Here is a 21543-nt window from a genome sequence, read left to right as displayed (position 1 = left end):
ATGCGATTTGACTTAATAAACATGATTGTTGTGCTCATCTCAAAATGAAATAGAAGGCGCCACCATGTGGTGTACTGTCACTAGAGCCGGTGCTCACAATTAAGTTCCGGCGCCGAACACCAGAAACCACTGGCTCAAATTAAGCACTGCCTGTCACTAGAGCCTGAACTAACAATTAAATGCCGGTGCTGAGCACAGGATGTCCAGCCGTCTGTAAATTCCACGGACTGTTCGTAATTTAGACCTCATGTCCGTTGTCTGTGAGGATCCTTTCTACGGATGACTTTTGTCGGTAATTTTGGGCCTTGCAGGGAGCAGAGCTGTTCCCCCTGCGAGAGGCCTCAGCTCCCTGATGGGGCCGCTTCACACTCATCCTCGGAGCACAAGAGCAGCCCCACCCAGCCCATTGTCATTCTGTATGCTGGCTGATTGTCACGTACAGAATGACAACGGGCCAGTTTGAACTGTTACAGCATGTGGTGGCCTCCTTCTGCCGCGGTCTAGGGCAGGGCATTCTTTTAGGTTAGATGGAAGAAATGTACAAAACAAATGTGCAAAAACACCATGCTGCTATGTGCCAGTTCATGAAAAGAAGCTGGTGAAAGAAGTTAAAAAGAAGAGGTTATAGTTCTTACACAGTCTCCTCATTTTAGAGCTGAAGCGTTTTTAATATTATATACAATGAAGCCTTAGTTACTGCTTTTTTATGTATTTTATGCAACTAACATCCATTGACAAAGCCAATATTCATGGCTTGTTGTAGGTCTAATGTTACTGGATGCAATGATAGAAACAGCAAAATAACAGCCGGGCAGCACATTATGCTCAGCACATATTTTTAGCGTAGGTGTTTTAAGCCACACCCTTAATTACATTAGACACGCCCTTTGGAGAGACCCCCAGTTTTTCCATCCCACTTAAAGCCCTGGAAACAACACCATGTCACAGTCACCTCACGTCCTTGCACTGTGCATCATGCATGAGTCATGACTTCCAAGGTTTCTGATTGCCTATGTGCAGGGGGATAGTGAGCCCTCCCACCCCACCCCTTGCTTTAGGAACTACAAAGAGGGTGAAGTACTTTATGGGCCTCTTCTGTCTGCAACTCAGTAGACAAAGGCTCAGCTGATAATTAATGTGAAAAAGGCGGGTTAGTGAATAAGTGAATGAATGGGTAAATGGCTGGATGGGTTAGTGAAAAAGGATATATGGATGAGTGAAAGGGTGAATGGATGGATAATGAGAGAAAGGATGGATGCATGAGTGGAAGGATGGATGAGGGTAAAGAGATGGATGTATGGGTGGAAGGGTAGATGGATGGATAAAAAGAGTGGATGGATCAGTAAAAGGATGGATAGATGAGTGAAATGGTGGGTGATGGGCGGGTGAATGGGTGGATGGATGAAAGAAATGATGGAGGGATTGATGAATTGATAAGTAAAAGGGTGAATGAATGAATGGATGGATGAGTGAAAGGGTGGATGTAAGGATGGACGAGTTCGTGAAAGGGAGGGTAGATGGACAAAAGGATGGATAGATGAGTGAAAGGGTGGATGGATGAGAGAAAGGATGGATGGATGAGTGAAAGGATGGATGAGGGATAGGGTCAATGGATGGACTCATGAGTGGATGAGTAGATGGATGAGTGGGAGGATGGGGGAAGGGTGGCTAGAAGGATGGGTGGCTTAGTGAAAGGGGAATGGGGAGAGAAAGGGAAGATGGATGGATAAGTGAAAGCATGGATGAATGATTGGAAGAATGGATGGGCGAATGGGTGCATGGATGAGTGAAAAGAAGAATGTAAAGATGAATGAGTGAAAGAATGCATACATGAGTGAAAGGGAGGGTGGAGATCAGGAAGAAAGGATGGATGGATGAGTGAAAGGTTGAATGGGTGGACGGGTGAGTGACTGGGTGGATGGATGAGTAAGTGAAAAGGTGGCTGGATGGGTGAAAGGGTAAATGGTTGGATGGATGAGTGACTGGATGGATAGGTGGAAGAGTGGATGGATGAGTGAAAGGATGGCTTGGGTGAAAGGGAAAATGGTTGGATGGATAAGTGAATGGATGGATGGATGGAAGAGTGGATGGATGAGTGAAAATATGGATTCGGTGAAAGGATGGAGTGTGGCTCAATGATTAGAGCGGCAGACCCTGATGCAGATGTCTAGCCCGGGACCAGGGTTCAATTCCCCGCCTCGGCGGGTCTTGGGCTCAAAATTCCACGGACCAGATAATTCTCGCCTCGGTGCCTATTCCAATCATGGAGTCCCACTCTGCAACTCTGGGCAATAGCTTGCTTAATCTCCACAACGGCTCCCACAACGCAAAGGATGCCTGGCCTCCACCTTGGGGGTGCCCAGGAGTGGACGCCTCACAGGGAAAGCCAGGATGGGTTCCACAGCGGTATTCGTACAAGCGCCTTGAGACCCTTGTGGGTGAGTAGTGCGCTATACAAGTATCAATTTACATTTTTTTACATATGAAGGACGGATGAGTGTTAGGGTGGATGGAGGGATGAATGAGTGAAATGATGGATGGAAGGATGATGAGTTTGCAAATGGTTGAAAAGGTTTGGATATGGATGGGCACTCAGATGGAAGGACAGAATGAATGGTGAAAGACGGATGAAAGAATTAATAAATGACAGAATGTACATTTGAAATGGTGGCTATCAGGGATTTGATGGACGGATGAATGGCTAGATTCTTGGACAAGAGAGCTCTTCTGGGGTGGGTTGTGATGAAATACTCAGCTTTCTTGGTGCCATAAGAGCATTAGTTCAAAGTGGGAGGTATTTACATTTTCTGGCTACTCCTTTGTCTATGTGTTACTATTCTGTATTTGCTGTGTGTTTATGTGTGGGATGTATACATCATGCATATGAGATTTTAAGTGACACCCAACTGCTACTTGAATGTTACACTAGAAATTGTCAATGTTTGCATGTTTTGCTTTAGGTGTAAGATTTTAGGGAAAGCCTCAAAGTGCCATGAGCTATGATTGAGATGTATATTGTGCTTGTAACAATAGGCAAGGCGTAAAAAAAATATATGTGTTGGTGTATCGACAGTTCCTTCTTTAAGAAATCTGCAGGGAAAAGCACCTTTGTGACTTCCGTCAGCTAGTGCAACTCTCTGCGAAGCCCCATAAGCAAAGTCTGATTCCATATTTTAAGTTCCACTTGCTAAAACACCCATAATGCATTCCCATAGTGGGTTAATCACAGCAATCCTCCCTTTAGTTCACCTATGCGTGCCGCTTTACATCTCACAATGGCACTCAGATATGAGATGCTAGTAACAATGTCTATCCGAGCAGATCTTCTTGACCACTTCTCAGACCAAACATGCCTGCTCAGGACCATGAGTTGTAAACAAAATAACAGACTGGACAACCCAGTGCAGGAACCATATAATTAGATTATTATCATATGAAATCCCACAAAAAGACCTGTACAGTTGCTCAAAGCTGCGCGCATACCGAAAAACCGTTAAGTGCACGATTGTCTCAACCTAAGATAAACTTATTTTGACCTGTACTTAAATGCTTGTATATTTACTTACTTTTATACTGTCGCGTAACTTCTTCTGACGTGTCTGTAAAACGTACCTTTCGTCCTGAATTTTGACCTTCTGTACTGAATTTTTGTCCTGAATTTTGACCCTTTGTCCTGAATTTTTACACTTACTCTCCTGAATTTGCACTCATGCCGGTTGGTCACCCTAGCTAAGCACTGGAAACCACCACCTCAAATTAAGCAATGGTGGCTATGGGCTTGTAAATTCCGCTGGGCCCTGAGACACTTGGCCTGGTTTCACCCGGTGTGTACCCGCACCAAGAGATACTGCTGCAAGGAGCAGGCGGCATGGGCTGCAGACAGGAGCACAATCTAACATCTGAAAGACCCCTGTGGCACAACGGAGGAGCACACAGTGCCCTAACCACCCCAATATCGGTTTCCTGCTTTCCAGCACCAAAATCTGGCAAATACGTAATAAGAGCGTTTATATTAAAGTGGTAGCTAGCTCATTAACTTTTTTGAATGGGGGCGGAGGGGGACATATCTTTCGGATGCTGAGAACTCATCGTTCAGTACGGAGATTTTTATAGCCAAGGCAAAATTATATTTTGCAGTTTAGCGTTCTCAGTTCCTCTGCCACCAAGTCACTATTATGGCCGTTTGTTGCAATCTAGTGCCCTCTTGAGGTCATTGGAATGGCGCTCGACCACACCTGCCTACTGTTGCTTTCATGTCCCACCTACCTCCAGCTCCTGCACAAGAGTGAGGTAGCTGTAGGAGATCACTGTGATAAAGAATTTAGTAGCCATACCTTCAGTGAGGAAATTCCTACTACTGCCGGTAAATGGCTTCTACAGAGGAGGGGTGTGATTATTAGCTTTTAGAATTTTTATTGTTTACCATTTCATTAACTGAGACCTCTAGATAAAGACCAAACAGAGAAACTCAGATAATGGAACTCAGGTCTCAGATAATGGACCTCAGAACTCAGATAATGGACCTCAAAACTCAGATAATGGACCTCAGGTCCAGCGGCGCACTACTTATCGATCCTTGCTGATTCCATCTCCTAGAAGGATGGTGTGCTTCATTAAGCAGGTGTTATTAAATATATATACTCAGTTTCCAGCTAGGTTTGAGTGTGAATCATTGCATTGTTTGGTGAAAGTCTAATAAAGTATCATGAATATGATAGTCTGTCAATAAGGTGAAACACACATATGTTATATAAATTTGCATTATTCGTTATGCATTTCTATAACACACCACCATGTGTTTGGTACCAACACTCTTTTAAAACGTCAATGTCCATCACTTTTATGTTGTCGTCGTTAACTGGAGTCAAATAATGCTGCTGATACTGTAATTGGTTGTGTTTGCTGTAGTGTAGCTGTGTGAGATACTCGATAGTGGCGAGCAAGGTTGAACTAGGCTAAAGTATGGTTTAGTGATAGGCAGCTAGATTCATCAAAGAGCCGTTTTGCGAGTCCTTAATAGCAATTATTAAGGAATCGCTATTAAGGACTTGCAAAACGGTATTCATGTAGGAATCGCTAAATAAATTGCGATTCCTACACATTCCTTATTTGCGATTAGCAAATTGCTAATCGCAAATAAGGAATAACTCCCCATTCATTCCTATGGGCCTAAAGGCCCATAGGAATGAATGGGGAGTTATTCCTTATTTGCGATTAGCAATTTGCTCATCGCAAATAAGATAGCGATCTCAAGGGTGCCAGGGATGTCCAAAGGACACCCTGTAGCACCCCTGAGATGCAAATTTACACAGGTGTTGCGCACACACATGTCCAAAGGACATGTGTGTGTGTAACATGAAACAGAGAAAAATGCACTAAAGTGCATTTTTCTATTTTTTCGCTATTTACCACAAAGTCAGACTTCGTGGTAAATAGCGGCCAAATATTGCGAATTCGTAATTTAAAATTGGTTAATGAATTGCATTTAAGGAATGTCTAATAGAGATTCCTTAAATGCAATTCCTCGCAAATATGTGATTTCGCAAATAGCGATTTTTGCATTTGGGATGATAAATCCCAAATGCAAAAATTGCGCTCGCAAAGGGCCAGATTCTCAGAATCTGACCCTTTGCGAGCGCAATTTCCTTTCATGAATCTATCTGAGGGTTTCTTTGATATGGGGTAGCAGCTGGGTGTTGCTGTTTGGTTTGTTCTGCTGGAGTGTAAGTCTGTCCATGGCTTGGCTTCAGTGTGTAATGTGTGGAGGCATCTTTCCTCATCAGGTGGCTCTGATGCCATTCTGTGCAGCTGTGGATCTGTGTTCATGGATGTACCACTGAGGCAGTAAACACTTAGTCAGCTATGAGACATGGGGCCCTGTGTGAAAGTAAGCATTTCCCGTTGTGTCTAATGTTGTTTGATGAGGTTAGTGTTCTTAGAATTCCACAATTACCTTTTATGGGGTAGCTGTGCTGTGAAAGTGCTGTTCACCTGTGGGCCAATTCTGAGCTCGTCTTACATCCCAGGCATGTTACTCTTAGCAGAGCCCGCCACTGAAGGGGGCCTCAAGGGCCGGCGCCTTAACGGCCGCCCGAGCCACAAGGAACCGGTTGGCGCAGGTTAGCGCCACCAGGAATTGCCGCACTGCGAAAAGCGCCCAAGGCCATCCCCCTCCCCAAGAACAAAGGAAAAAATGAAGGGGGGAGGGGGATATAAGGCAACGCTCCCCTTGGGCAGCTCACCTTTTTATCAGTTAGCTGGGGGAGCGGTACCAACAATTTTGAGTCCCACTCACCCACACCTACAACAGCAGAATCGCAGTGCTGACAGGGTCAAAATGGACTAAGGGTGCAACGATTAGCGATGGAGACACACCGGGCAGTGTGTGGAAGGAAGGCCAATCACTTTTGGATGCCTCACGGCTGAGTGAAGAGGTCTAACAAGAAGGGGTAAGAAATGGAGACGGCACTCGCAGCCCAGCCCCCGCCGGACGGCAGGGCACAAAAGAGTCCAACATGGTAGCGAGCTGAGGCCTAACTCCAGGAAGAGGCTACCCTCATGCGATGAGACCGCAAAGAGAGCGCAAATCCAACCAAAAGGGACGGAACCAAAAAGTGTATTGCTTTGGTTGGGGAAACACACCGACAGGGCGGTGTGTAGAAGGAGGGCCACTCACTATCAGATGCCTCACGGCTGGGTGGGTACGCCTGACAAAAAATCGGGGTAGCAAACGGAGACGGCACTCGCAGCCCAGTCCCCGCCAGAGGGCAGGGTGCAGGAGAGACTAGCAAGGTAGCGAGTTGGGCCTGGCTCTGGGAATAGGCTACCCCCCACACGCAAAGGGGCATGGAAAACAACAAAGAACAATCTACAAGCTGTCAGGGTGATTTACAACCCTAGGATATGCAAATGAGCAAAAGACAAACAAGTGATTTATGGTCAGCCGAGGATTTATGGCTGATGATTTATAATGCCCAGGGAGAATGATGTGTGATAACAAAATGATGACAGATTTGTGACCAAATGATTTATGACAGCCTGATGATTTATGACCATGATTTATGGCGGCTGATTTATGACGATCAGGCAGAGTGATTTATGACAACAAAATGATGACCGATTTGTGACAGAATGATTTATGATACCCGACGATTTATGACCCAAGATTTATGATGTTCCAAGTGACTCTGAGCGATAAACCAATTGTATAAAGTGTATGATGATGATTTATGACCCCGGCCGGAGAAGGTATCTAGGGGAGTTGTACAAATATGACGTATGTTATGAGTAATAAAAACTGCGGCCAACAACCACCACAAAAACATTGTCTGTTGGCTGTGTTTAGGAATGCATGTACACAGGTATGGTACGGTTCCGGGAATGGGCGCAGTGCGGCCGTTAATGCTTATAGCAATTCCTGGCCCCAGGCGCACTGTTCGTCTTGGGTGTGTCACTGTATATCTATAGCAAATACATGATTCCTGATCATATTACCATACAGATACATGTCATGTTATGTTACTTTATGTTATGTTATGTTACTGCATGTTACGTTGTGTATTCGGTCTTTGTCTATCGTCTTCAATCATTAGTATAGCACCAAATTGCTTTCTTAATCTGGACGCTTTTTTGTACCTATGTTTATAAAATAATAAACAGGGAAAGCGAGGATCAGGGAAAGAGAGATAGAGAAAGAGAGGATGTCAGAGAGCGAGGGAGAAAGAGAAATATATATGTGATCAAGAACAAGTGTTGTCCGAAACGAGTCATTCCGAGGAGCAATAAAGATCAGTGCCAATATTTCCATTGGTTTGTGGTTCTCTGTTCGCCTAACGTGAGTGCGGAAGTGCAGAGAATTTGTGTGGTCTTTAGAATATATATATATATATATATATATATATATATATATATATATATATATATATATATATATATATATATATATATATATATATATATATATATATATATATATATATATATATATAACGCTCCGATTCCTCTTCGTATCCAAAAGAAGACAACAGCACTCGAGGGGTACTTTCTAGCGTGCAGGTTTATTTTTCACAGGCACTCTCCACAGACGCGTTTCGGCGTGTTGCCTTCGTCAGTGTGGTAACAGTGATTTACATTATTGGGTGGATTAAATACGACATTTTCGCTTTCTTACTCTATACATTGAGATAGACAGAGGACAACCCCACTATAGTCGCACTAGGCGCCATCTTGGAATGTCAATATGTACAACCTAGGAATGATCACAGATTGTGCAATAGAGCCCATGGATGGGCAAATCCATACAGAAAGTGGGTATAAACAATAGATCCTTTGTTTCTGGTGTAAACAAATAAAATAAAGCCGTGGATCGGCTAGGGTCCTCTATCTAATGTAGTCACATAATAGTCCACCAATATCTGCAGGCATTCAACATTTCTTGTTACTGTACAGGTCGCAAAACAGTACAACTCACATTGCTGAATATCAGTTCATCAACATTATTATGTAAGTAAGAGTTCCAAAATCCTTAAGACACAACATTATTCAATTCTTTTACATGTGTTGGTTCTGGGCAAAGGAGGAAACTCTAGGGGAATGATCAAGGTCCATTCAACATAATGTTGGGCCCCGATCTCGTGAGTGTGCAGATTGTGCGACGGTAGTAGACAAAATTATATATGTTCGATAAACAGTTATAAATACCTTTGCAGAACAAACAAACAACTACTCCAGTGAACATCAAATTCTACATCACATTGCAGCTATATTGAAAATCATATACAGGCTATCTGGTCACCCAAAGTTCTTAATGCTATGCTTCCCTGTTGATTCTTACAGATGGGGAAGTAACTTGGACGCTACATGGCCTTAACGGTACTATGTAATCCTATTTTCCCAGGTGAAAAGCCATCTCCTCCCCCGCATTCAAGCCCCTGGGGTATTTCGTAGAGAGATCTATGATGAACATCGATTCAAGTCTACGGAGTCGTCTAAGGCGATCTCCGCCCCTCACGTTAGGTGGTATGGTATCAAGACCGAAGTATTGTAACAGTTTCCGGTCTTGTCCATGGACCTCCGCAAAGTGGCGGGCCACTGGGTAGCTGGGGTCTGCTTTGTCGATGGCTCTCAAGTGCTCCATAACCCTTAGTTTCAGTTCTTTAATGGTGCTGCCTATGTAGCGGAGGCCACACGGGCAGAGCAAACAGTAAACCGCGTATTGTGTACTGCAGGTGATGAACTTTCTAATTGGCATGCTCCTTCCTGTATCTGGTATAGTGTACGAGAGAACCCTCTTACTACTCGCACAGGCTTTACACCTCCCACAAGGGAAAAACCCTTTCTGATCTTTTAAGGTATTTACCCTGGGGGGGTGGGTTTCCAGATGGCTACTGACGAGCATGTCACCCACAGACCTTGCTTTACTGAATGTTACTAATGGATTGGGAGGAAGGTCATCCTTTAATACAATGTCCGTTTGCAGAATATGCCAGTTCTTTTTAAGCATTCTTCTTAGGTCATTTGCTCTGGTGGAATAAGGGGTGATCATCCTAAATTTATTGATGTTAGTGGTTCTGTTCTTATCACAGCCTGATCCATCTGGTCTGGCAGTGAGTAAACTTCCTCTTGGTATCTTTTTTACCCTTCTCAGTGTGTCATACAGTAGGGCTTCGCCATATCCCCTTACTTTGAAGCGGGATATACATTCAGAGGCAGCCGCCTCGAAATCCGAATCTTTGGAACAATTCCTACGAATTCTCAATAGCTCTCCGTAGGGAATGCTATTGATAAGTTGTGGTGGGTGGCTGCTGCTGGCAAAGAGTGTTGAATTGCCAGCAGTCTTTTTCCTGAATAGGCTCGTGTGTAGTTGCCCATCTTCAACAAACACCTTCAGGTCTAAGTACTCCGCTGCCACCGGACTAATAGATCCTGAAAAGTGTAATTTGAGATTGTTGTTATTGTGCAACTTGATGTACTCGGTGGCTGTTGCAACATTACCATTTCAAACGATGAAAAGATCATCGATGTAACGATGCCAACACACGGTAGTGCCCACCTCCTGCCCAACCTTGCAGCTCCTGGGTACTTGCTCCTCCCACCAGCCCACGAAAAGGTTCGCGTAGCTGGGAGCGAAGCAAGTACCCATCGCCGTCCCTGACTTCTGTAAGTACAGTTGTTCTTCGAACAGGAATACATTATGGGTTAAGCAGAATTCAACAAATTCCAGTATCATCAGATTATGTCTGGCGAAGCGCACCTGGCGCTGTTCTAGAGCATGTCTTATTGCTTTCAAACCCTGTTGGTGTTCGATGATTGTATATAGGCTTGTGATGTCAAGCACCACAAGCAAATATCCTGGATTCCACTGCAGATGTTCTATTTTCATCAGGAAATCCTTTGTGTCCCTGACATACGATTTCAGGTTTAACACCAAAAGGAAAAGGATATTGTCTACAAAGCGCGACATGTTCTCTGTCAAGCTGCCAATTGAAGAGATAATGGGGCGTCCAGGTGGACTCTCTTTACTCTTGTGCAGCTTCGGGAGATGGTAAAAGGTGGGAATCATTGGGCAGTTGTTGCGTAGGAATAAGTGTTCATCTTTACCCAGCATCTGTAGATCGTACCATTTTTTGATGAGAGTATCATACTCTTTGATGCTCTGTTGGTACGTGTTCATGGTACACTTGGTGTAAAAATTGTCATCAGAGAGCTGTCTCAATGCCTCGGTCTTGTAATAGTCCCTACTCATTAAAACAATGTTCCCACCTTTATCAGAAGGTTTCACCACGATGTTATTGTCTTTCTTTAGGTTCATTAATGCCTCATATTGCTGTTCAGTGATGTTGAAGTTGTGACTGGTATGGTTGGACTTGCGATATCTCATGAGGTCATTTATCATGGCTTCGCTAAATGCATCCACAGCGTCCCACGGAGACTGAGGAACAAATACGGAAGGAGGTTTGAAGTTGCTCTCCTCCCTCTCTTGATCGATCCCTCGCATCTCTTCCCTTTGAGCAGTGTCCAAATGTTGTACATCTAGTGTCTCTTCTCTTTCAAGATCTTCCAGAGCTTCTACTGTTGCTAGATCTCTACTGCTCAGGGCATCCGTTGCTGTTATTCTAGCCCCCTTCTTATTGGAATCTTGGGTGTGGGGACGTAGTTTGAAATATTTGTGGAGTTTTAGTTTTCGCGTGAAGCGAAACAGGTCAATCCTTGTTTGGGTATATTCAAGTTCTTTGTTGGGGCAGAAGGTTAGTTCTAAACTGAGAACTTCAGTTTCTTGGTCGGTCAGTTGTTTGGACGTCAGGTTAACAACTGTTAGGTTGGCTTGTTCTTGTGAGCCAATTGCATCTGGTGTCGCTATTTCTTGGTGCGATTGCGGTTGACCCAGCGGGAGTTCCTTGTTCCTCCTCTTCCTCCTTTTTCCGCCCCCTGACCTCCTCGTCCTCCTGGTACTCCTGTTCCCAGCTCCTCCGTGTCTGGGGGTTTGTTCTTTCCTCCCCGGAGCCACGTGCTCTTGATCACTTCGTACTCCTCTTGAAAAGGGGTTTTCTTACTCCTGCCCTGCTGCGTTCTGCGGTTTTGCCCCCGTTGTGGTTGCTCAGCTTGCTCATCGCCTGACTCGTTTTCAGTCACCTCAGACTCCGAGGTGGCGATGTCCGGTGTTGTAGATGTTCCAGTGATTGCACCTGAGCTTTTTAATAGGGCTTTGCGTGGAGCGTCAAATTTCTTGGCATAGGTTAGGACACGCCCTGTTAAGTAATCGTTGGCATCCCGCTCGTACTTTTCTTGCTTCCGATTTCTTATTTTGGTCTCGTATTTCACCAGACGAGCTTTCATTTGTTCTTTCTTCTCAGTGATTGACAATATGATGCTCGAGTTGTTTTCTTTGTCTAGTTCATCATTAATTGATGAGATCTCGGCCAATACTTTCTCACGGTCGCTCCATGCATATTTTATCAGGATTTTCAGAGTCCCTTCGCAGTACGTGGCAGTATGTTCAAACCAGTCAGTGACCAACTGTGGATCCGGGTGCTCGTAGGATGGGACTGTATGCACCCTCAAGGCATTTGTTTACACCAGAAACAAAGGATCTATTGTTTATACCCACTTTCTGTATGGATTTGCCCATCCATGGGCTCTATTGCACAATCTGTGATCATTCCTAGGTTGTACATATTGACATTCCAAGATGGCGCCTAGTGCGACTATAGTGGGGTTGTCCTCTGTCTATCTCAATGTATAGAGTAAGAAAGCGAAAATGTCGTATTTAATCCACCCAATAATGTAAATCACTGTTACCACACTGACGAAGGCAACACGCCGAAACGCGTCTGTGGAGAGTGCCTGTGAAAAATAAACCTGCACGCTAGAAAGTACCCCTCGAGTGCTGTTGTCTTCTTTTGGATACGAAGAGGAATCGGAGCGTTATGTTATGCGGTGTCCTGCAAGCCACTGACAGCACCCACCCACGAGTGAGCAGTTTTTCCCAGCAGGAAAGGAGCGTTTTTATATATATATATATATATATATATATATATATCGAGAGAGAGAGAGAGAGAGAGATGGAATTGGGTTGTGTATGTCTATTGAGGGCCAGTGTCTGTTTGGTGACCAAAATTGGGACCGTCAAGGTAAAAAAATAGCTGGTCAAAGCGGCAAATAGGAGCCTGGGTGAGTAGGAGCGTGATGCCTTCTCTTCTTCTGGCAATGACTACCCTCAGACGGCAGCCAGCTGCCTCTCTCCTTGATTGATGCAGTGACCTGTAGGGACCACAAGCTGAAGAATGAGATGGTGGAGTTAGAGCTGGAGCTGGAACGTGCTTTCACCTCATCAGAGGTGTCATGTTTGAGGAGGTGTTCTGCTCAGGATGCTATAGTCCCTGTGTTGGCACTCGCCTAGCTTAGGATGGCCTGAGATAGGTACTAGATTATAGGAACTCACCTCAGGTGGCCTCTAAGGCCAGTGGTCTAGTGCAAGATGAAGCCCCTCCCCCCAAAAGAATGTAATGAGGGTCCCCTCAATCTCCCATATACATATTGACCTTGGCTTGAATGGGAGTCTACTGAAGCATTGGGCGCCCTGGGGTGTGTGCGCAGTCCCTGTGAAAGGCTGCTCCAGCAGAACCTGTATGCTTTTAGAGAGAGGAGGGCATAGGCTTGCATCTAGAATGAATGGGAGGATGCAAGGCACTGGACCAACCCATTTGACACTAGGATTATGGGATTGTGGGCTGCTATGGGAGAGTGAGTCATGGGTGAATCACTGTAACGTTGGGCAGTGCAGTTTCTGGGGGAGTTCAATATTGCAAACTCTTTGCATGATAGGGGCAAAGGAGCAATTGAAAAATATGTTACTCAGCAGCTGAGTGGCTGAGGGACCAATTCTGATGTTCGGTGGATCGGTGAGGGTCTGTTCGACATCGGAAGCTGCAGCCAAACTGCCGCAGAATGATGTGGTCGATGGTAACGCAGTGGGTGGACGGACAGACCAATGCCTCTGACAGGCTCAAGGAGCCCGTCGGAGCGTCAATCAGATCGTAATCCCTACAATGGTTGCTGTGCCAGCGAAGGCACTTCTGTAGGGATTACAATGTCCCTTTTCCCTCTGCCTTTACATGGCGGTCCAACGGCCATGTTGGGGCAGATGGAATGGGACTTTGAGAGCCCCTAGCAGGGCCGCCGTCCGCAGTTGGCCTCCACTATGGTGCCAGGGGGAGATCATGCTGTTTGGAAAAGCCCCCTCTATCTGGACCGACGATTGGTGGCCTCACCAACTGGGTTACACCCCGTGCCCAAACAATGGGTAAAGAATCTTGGCATGAAAATAGATCAAGCCTCAACGATGAAAGAGCACATCTTGGAAATCACTAGAATATGCTACGAGAATATGCGCCTTCTGCGCAGGATTCCCCTACCTTCCAACCTCTGCCCGAAGAACTCTGGTCCATGCCTTAGTAATAAGCAGGCTAGATTATGTTTTCACTCTTTTTGCAGATCCTAATATGACTCTAGTTGCCAAACTTCAGGTTGTTCAAAATACCGCAGCCAGGCTAGTTCTCAATTGCCCGTCCGGCACTCCTTCGGCCCCTTTGCTGAAGGAACTACACTGGCTGCCAGTGTAGAAACGCTCCTGTTTTAAGTTCTGCTGCCTTACATATAATGCCCTAAAAGGTAAAGGCCCATTTTATCTGCAAACAATAAATAAAAGCATACACACCCAGACGTAACCTAAGATCTGGCAACAGAGCCTTACTGTGCATCCCTCGCATCCCCCTGACCCGTAGCGTGGGAAAGGCCTGCTCTTATCTCGATCTCTTTTACTGGAACAAGCTTCTGCTTTACGTTCACGCCTGCCCAAACTACGGCAAACTCAGAAAGATACTTAAAGCTCATCTTTTCTGAACCCTTTCCCCTCCCTGCTGTACCTGTTTCCACGACAGCACCAAGATGCCCCCGTGTGATTTGTGCACTATATCAAATATCGATAACGTAACACATAACAGTGGGTCACGTGTGGTGGCCCCCCCAAACACGGTGCATGGATGTTTCAAAACATGCCTTTTTCTGATTGAATTGAAAAAAGCGTGTTTCCTACCGCCTTCACAGCGGTCGCATCATAATAAGGCAGGCGGAGCCTCTGACTACATGTTGGCAGTCTCCATCCCAATAGGATGGTAATTGGGGAGAGGATGTGGTCCGTCGGCTAGACTGCCGACTTTGGTGCTGAGAACCAGGGTTCGAGCCTTGGGGTCGCGTCCTCATCCTGTGAATCTGGGCAAATCACTTAATCTCCCCGTGCCTGAATGTGTAAGTCACCGGTGCTCATGCAAAGTGCTTCAATACCTACGAGTCGAGTTCGTGCTATATAAATATGCACACACAAAAAAGTGTGTGAAAGAATGAGCGTGGTGTGCCTGTGGCGGGGATAGCTGGGAGAGTAAAAGTAGACTGGATTGCCTGTAAATGGGAACACAGATGAGCATTTCATAGTGATATGGTGTACCACCCCTTCACTGATCCCCAACTAACAGAATCTGAAGATGGCCATCTAATGCTGTTTGTGCCTACTTTAAGCCTGAGAGGTTTGTTATGTGCATTTAGGATTTGTAAATGGATCACCCTATGCTAAAAGTAGGTCTTAGATGCTGTGAATGCAACTAGCATGTTGTGTGACAACCCATGCTGCCTCTTTTAAAAATGTATTTATTTTTGTGGCCAAACCCAATTTTATTGTTTTAAGCAAGTGCATTTTTTGATGGACTGTTGTTGCAAGTGTTGTAAACCCTCCCTTTATATGCATTGATTATTTTAAAAATTATAAAGGCTTTGGAAATGCTGAAATGGTGTAAACACACTTAGGATCGATTCGCAAAAGCATTTATGAATAGGGGAGGTAGGAGTACAGGAATACTCTTTGACGTACTCTTACATGCCTTTGTGAACTGACCGCAAACTATACAACTCCCCATTAGCCAAAGTGCAAAGATGGCCGTTTGTACTTACTGTATGTAATTATTACCTGAATTTTCCAATTTTAGATGTTTTGTGGCTTATTTACAAAGGCATGTAAGTGTACATAAAAGAGTACTATATGAGAACTACTTTACACATTCCAAAATGCCTTTGGGAACAGACCACTCTGTTTTCAAGTGCTGCTCCTGCACATGTTGTGGCTATATGTGGAGTGGTGGGGACAGCTTAGTGAAATGATCACAGATGCAAAATATGCTGCTCATTAACTTTCAAATGATGGCTGTTCCAGCTGAAAGTGCATGATGTCTTGGGGACAAAACCACTGGCGTTAAATAACCAGGTGTATGTAGTGCTTAGCACTGATCAGTACATGCTTCTAAGCAGGCCTGTTTTCAGGCAGAAAAGAGAACAGAATACGAGTCAGTAATGTGATTTGCCCAGGATCATACAATGAAGTTAAGTGTAGAAGCCAAATGAGTACTTGGGTTTTCTAGTTCATCAGACGACACATTTTCAGGCATCTTGTTGGTGAGTGCTGTATCATCACCATAGAAAGTTACTAACTTGTTTACATATTCATTCATGCTTTTGTGAATCAGCACCAACACTTCCAACTCCCTATTAGCAAAAGTGCAAAGAGGGCACCTGCCTTTCAGTTTGTGTACTAATTATATATGATTATTCCGGTTTCCAATGTTTTTGGCCCTGTTCACAAAGGCGTTTAAGAATATTCAAAACAGTACTACAGGACCAATGTTTTGCATACTCTAAAGTGCCTTTATGAATGGACCTCAGAATATGCCTAAGTCATAAACTCATCAATGCATCCTGCATCTAAGTCCCCATCTACACCCTCTCAGAATCACTCTGAACCATTACCCACCCGTCTATTCCAGGTCTCTGCTGTACACTGAACAGAGAACAGTTCAGCCAATCTGAAAATATGGCATTTATGAGAGCCGAAGAGTCCTGGGCAGCCACGGATTCTTTGGGACATGAGCTGCCTGTGAACTAGAGATTTCATTGGAGCCCATGGGAGCTCCTGGAAAGCTAAGTAGATCGTGTAGTTGGCAGTGGCGGCTACCATGCACCAAGGGTGGTGGCACGAGAAGGGGGAACGCAAAAAAGCATAAAAGATACAATAAAAAGCTTACCTTGAGCGCACAACATCCTCCTACGCCATCATCAATCTTACTCCAGGACCCAGGAAACTGCACTAACCAATCCTGGCGCTGTTCTCACCAGCATGAGAGCAGCACCAGGATTGGTTGGAGTGGCCTCACTCAGATCTCTCAAGAGCACTGGAGGCCTGCGCTTTTGCTAAGCGAGCTGGGTTAGAGAACTTTAAAATTAGCATGTCTGGCTAGCTGGTCGGAAAAAGAGACATGCATTTTAAAGTATACAGCTCCCTGCTGCAGCCACTCTGCAGCACTCGCCCTGCTCTGTCCTGACACTCAGCCCAGGACGGGTTAGTTGCTGAAAAATAAAATGGTAATAAATACATTTTATTACCATCTTATTTTTCAGCTCTGGCCTGTGGGGGACGCTCTCCGCTCAAATGTAGGAGCTGCTCCTGGTAGTTGGATTAGGACATTCCGAAGCAGGTAGACGTTATGTATTGCCTAATAACCAGTGCAGGTGGAATTTCCCTAAAGTTTATAGGAGCTTCTAGTAATTCTAAATTTCTGAAAATGTGGAATCTCCCAGGAGCTTATTGGAGCTTTTTGGAATGTCAGCTGCCTTCACACAAGGAATCTCCCTGGAACTCAAGGAGCTCCTAGGACTTTCAGCAGCCTCGCAGGTGAGATCTCACTGGGTTTTATTTTAGCTCCTGAAAATTCCAACAGCATGTGCCTGTGAGATCTCCCTGGAGCTTATAGGAGCTCCTGGGGATTTCAGCAGCTTACACAAGGGGATCACCCAGGAGGGTGGAGGATCTCCTGGGAATTTCAATAGTTGGCAAGGTGGGTTCTCCCTGGAGGTTCTAGAAGATTTAGCAGCTTCTGCATCTAACATCTCCCAGGGAAGAAAAGGGCCTCTAGGGAAGGTAGAGGCCTTTTTAGAGCAGGTTTATATTAGAGGTAAGCAAGCCAATGACCACTCAAGCCAAACAGGGCCTCTTCACAAACTGCATTTTGTAGTACATTTATTAGCACTACAACATTACTACTAATGTACTACATAAGGCTTTTTATAAACCTGCAGGTGGAGGTCAATGCCTACCCCTCTCCAATGTTTTATGTACGGAGATCTCTGCCCACAGTGTTGAGATATCCACATGTATGTATCCATTTCAGTAATGTGGGGAATGGGGAAGCTGCTGGAAAATGGGGAATACTTTCTACTAAAAGGGATGGGTTTTAGGAGGAGTAGGAGAGGTTAAGGAGGGAGTATGGAGGGGTTTAGGGAGGGATATTCCCCTAACCACAAAAGAGGAAGCCCATTGCTGTTCACAAACTGAACTTCTATAGCCACTCCAACCAAAAAGGACCTAAAACAGTTATAAATGTACTCCATCTCAGAGCTGGAGTAAGTCTAACACCACACATGGCCAACCACTGGTACCGCAATACCCTCCCATAGAAAATAATTAATACAGGGACTTAAAATAAAAGCCCATAGGCACTAAGGCAATGTTAAATTAACGTATTTTAACTTATTAAAAAAAAAATACAAATACATAGTAGTATGTTTACATTGCAAATATCTACTTGTAAATTAGGCTGAACCCCCTGGTTTTTAATTTACACTTTTAAATGGTGAAAGTAGTACATTTACTATGAAGTGTAAGAGTAAACGTACATGTGTAGATTTACTCACGTGTAAGTTTAGCTTTGTGAATAGCCCCCAGAAGTCTTTACCTGGTTTAGCCATTGACTCCAAGCAACTGTCAAACTTTTTTGGGGCCGACTGTGAGCATCCCAGTCGCTTGGATCTTTCTCTCATTCCAAATGGGATTTTGGAAACTGTGAACAGTTTCTTTTGTTAATCTGAAATATCCGATTCATAGGGGGGTGGGCTTCTGGTGATGCTGTTTATTTGTGAAGTCCCGGAGAGGAGAGCAGTCACGGTAATACATGCCGTGCTCTACCTTCCTTGCATTTCTCTACATTTAACCATGCACTATCAATAACAATGCAGATCCATTTTTAATCCATTTAGTTTACTATCTAGCTCCTCACTCCCATTTCAAATCTTGAATCTCTTCACCTTCACCTCCATCTTTTGAGATTGAGCATTTGCATGGTCAGTGCCTGATTAAACCATGTGGAGGCCCCTAGGCAGTCGAAATTTCGGGGGGTCCCCCTTGCAAATTATCTCCGAATATGTTTTAAATTTTACCATTCAACAATTTTTGATGAACCCATTTTATTACACTAAACCAAATATTAACAATGATTAATGTTAAAAATTGTTTTTTTTTTTATTTTAATAAACCAACAAGGCTTTTAAATTTTCTTTCAAGATCAAATCAATATTATTTTGATCCATTGTTGCGGGCCGCTAAAAGGGGTGGCGCCCGTAGGCCAGTGCCTGCCTAGCCTATTTGGTATTCCGGCACTGTGCATAGTTGCCGATATTGTTTATTCAAACCGTTCTTATATAGTATTGCTGCATTGATTTATCAAGGTTTGTGTTCATGCAGGTCAGCCTTACTGGACACAGTGTGCTGTGACACACCACTAAGCACAATGTAAACAACAGAAGATAATGTCCAGTATCTGAACTGCGGATTCAAATTCCTGCCTCAACTCTTGATCAGATAGCGTCACTTCAACATACCTCCTTGTCCGAGACTGCAAAGCTTGGGAGAGCCTAAAAGTGATTCACTTCAAAGTGAGCTAGAAAAATGATTGCTCACATACAGTTTGATAGACTATACTGCTGCCCCACATAGGGCACTATGGTGCATATATGCATAGTGCACATCAGGCCCTAAGGTATTTGTCGATTCACTCACGACAACGGCGTCACTGCAGCCTGGCTGCGCATTCTTCTTCAATCAGTCTTGTTCAGAAGCACTTCATGGTAATGAACTTCATTCAATGCAGTGATGTCACTCAACGAGCTAAATTGAAACCAGGAATGTTAAGGAGGGCCACTGGCATAATGCAACTGTGTGGCTGCAGCGTTTTTCTGTAGGTGTCGATTTCATGATTGTAGATTTGCCGCATTTGCCACATAATCCACCATCTGCTGCATAATCTGCAGATGTTAACAAAAAAAAGTTTTCTACCTGAAATGGCTCAAAAGTTACAAAGAGCACAGAGACACATGTTGCTGTGCAGCGGAAGGCCCCTTCCAAAGTTGGAATGGTCACCTTTCTGTTGTTTATTGCTATATCTGAGTGTTAAACTGGAACAAATGGGAGGCAACCAATGCCCAGGTACTGCGACCAAATGTAAAAATGACAAAATAATGACTTAATACTATCATAAAATCTGCAGCATTATGCTGCATAATTTGCCTTTGCTTGCCACATACTTTACTCAACCATGCCACATAATTTGTCCATCCCCTGTTGCATAATTTCAGTGGCCCTGCACATAACTCGATTGGCTCCATTTACTACATAAGCCATCATCTACTGCATAATCTGCAGATCTGAACAAAAAAATGGTTTCTAGCTCAAACAGATCAAAAGTTACAAAAAAACACGGGATACTCATTGCCATGCAGTGGACGGCCCTTCTCAACGGCTTATTGCTGTATTTGTGTGTTGAATTGGTACTAATGGGGTGAAACCTTTGCTCAGACAACAATAATGGGTAAAAATGACAAATTAATCAAGCAATACTATCCAAAAATATGCGGCATTGCGCCACATAATTTGTCTTGTCGCATAATTTAGCCAACCCTACCACATAGCGTGATTCTCCACTGCCACATAATTCCAAGGGCTCTGATTTTAAGTAAGAACATTGTTAACGTTTGTCAACATTTTAGCTGTCACTTTTCCATGTCTATTTGATAAATCTGAAAAAGGCCTGCGCGTTGTTTCTAAATGCCATAATTGACCCCCTCACTGCCCTCCCTTCACCCTAACCCCACTTTTCAGTCATGGATAAAGCAATGCACGCTGCTAATAAGATTCAGCAGTCCAGGGTCATCACAACAGCAAGTGGGGTAGGGGGGGCGGGTGGTGGTCAATACATGCTAACACGCACTTCATTCAACTATCACTCGACACATAACAACGCGTCTTTCCACTGACATTGTTCGTGTTGTACTTACCGGAAGTTTCGGCTCCTGCTTGGGACTCCCCCGGAATGTCGCGCCAACCCGAAACCTCGGACCTTATGACACGTGTTCTCGCTCTCCCCCTACTGCCCTTGCTGTCTGCCCTCTCCAATCGCCTTTCTCACTTTCGTTCTCTGTGCCACTGTATCCGCTCCTTCTCTTTTCCCTTCTGCCCCACCGTTTCTCTCTTTTCTTCCTCCCTGTCTCTACCCTGTAAATTTGCGTGTCACTTTTGTCTCCGACTCTGTCTCAAATTAATCAATCTTTCAGTTGTACATTCCTTTTGGACTCTGCCTCTTTGCCTCACCCCCTGATGCAGGATGCTCCTCTACTTCTTTTATTTCACTGTCCCTCAGTCTATCTCCGTCTTTCTCTTTCATTCCTCCTCATTCCAGCTCTATTTTTTCCTTGTCATCGTTTCTCTCACTCGTTCTTTTCCCGGCGCTATTTTCACTCCATCTCTTTTTCTTGCTCCTTCCTCTGCCTCTTCATAACTCACTCTCCGCCTGTCTCTCTCTGGCTTGAAGTCCGGGAGAGTGCACTGTGCAGCAAGTATTTATAAAGCAACTCCATTCCGAGGCACCCCCATGGTCCCCATGAGGCAATATAAGTGCTACACCACGTGACCCTCTCTCCATCACAGTCCGACAGACTATGAATTCGTCCTGGCAGCACGCCCTCTTGGACGCAGACAGAGCGCTGGTACCCGGAAGTGCAGGGTGTAAACCTTCCAGTCTAGATGTGAGGAGGGACTCTCCCGTATCTCACAGATGCTCATTGGCCTTAAGCTGAATGGGGACCCCTGAAGGACTGAGGGGCTAGGGCCCCTAA

The 21543-nt window shown here is 44.6% G+C and overlaps 1 protein-coding gene across 1 annotated transcript in view; it reads right to left on the bottom strand.

Annotated features, from left to right (window-relative positions):
- The window catches only part of LOC147710787 (transmembrane protein 26-like), a 64793-nt gene extending 43633 nt beyond the window's left edge, over positions 1 to 21160 (bottom strand). Inside the window, exon 1 of the mRNA XM_086920054.1 lies at positions 20707 to 21160. The gene's annotated coding sequence lies outside the window, so the exon portion shown is untranslated. The remainder of the gene's footprint in view (positions 1 to 20706) is intronic.
- Between the last annotated feature and the right edge of the window lie 383 nt (positions 21161 to 21543).

Source organism: Lissotriton vulgaris, chromosome 5 (genome assembly GCF_964263255.1).
Source record: "Lissotriton vulgaris chromosome 5, aLisVul1.2, whole genome shotgun sequence".
NCBI lineage: Eukaryota > Metazoa > Chordata > Amphibia > Caudata > Salamandridae > Lissotriton > Lissotriton vulgaris.
The sequence above is the reverse complement of the archived record's forward strand: the minus strand, read 5'-3'. Positions and strand labels throughout refer to the sequence as shown.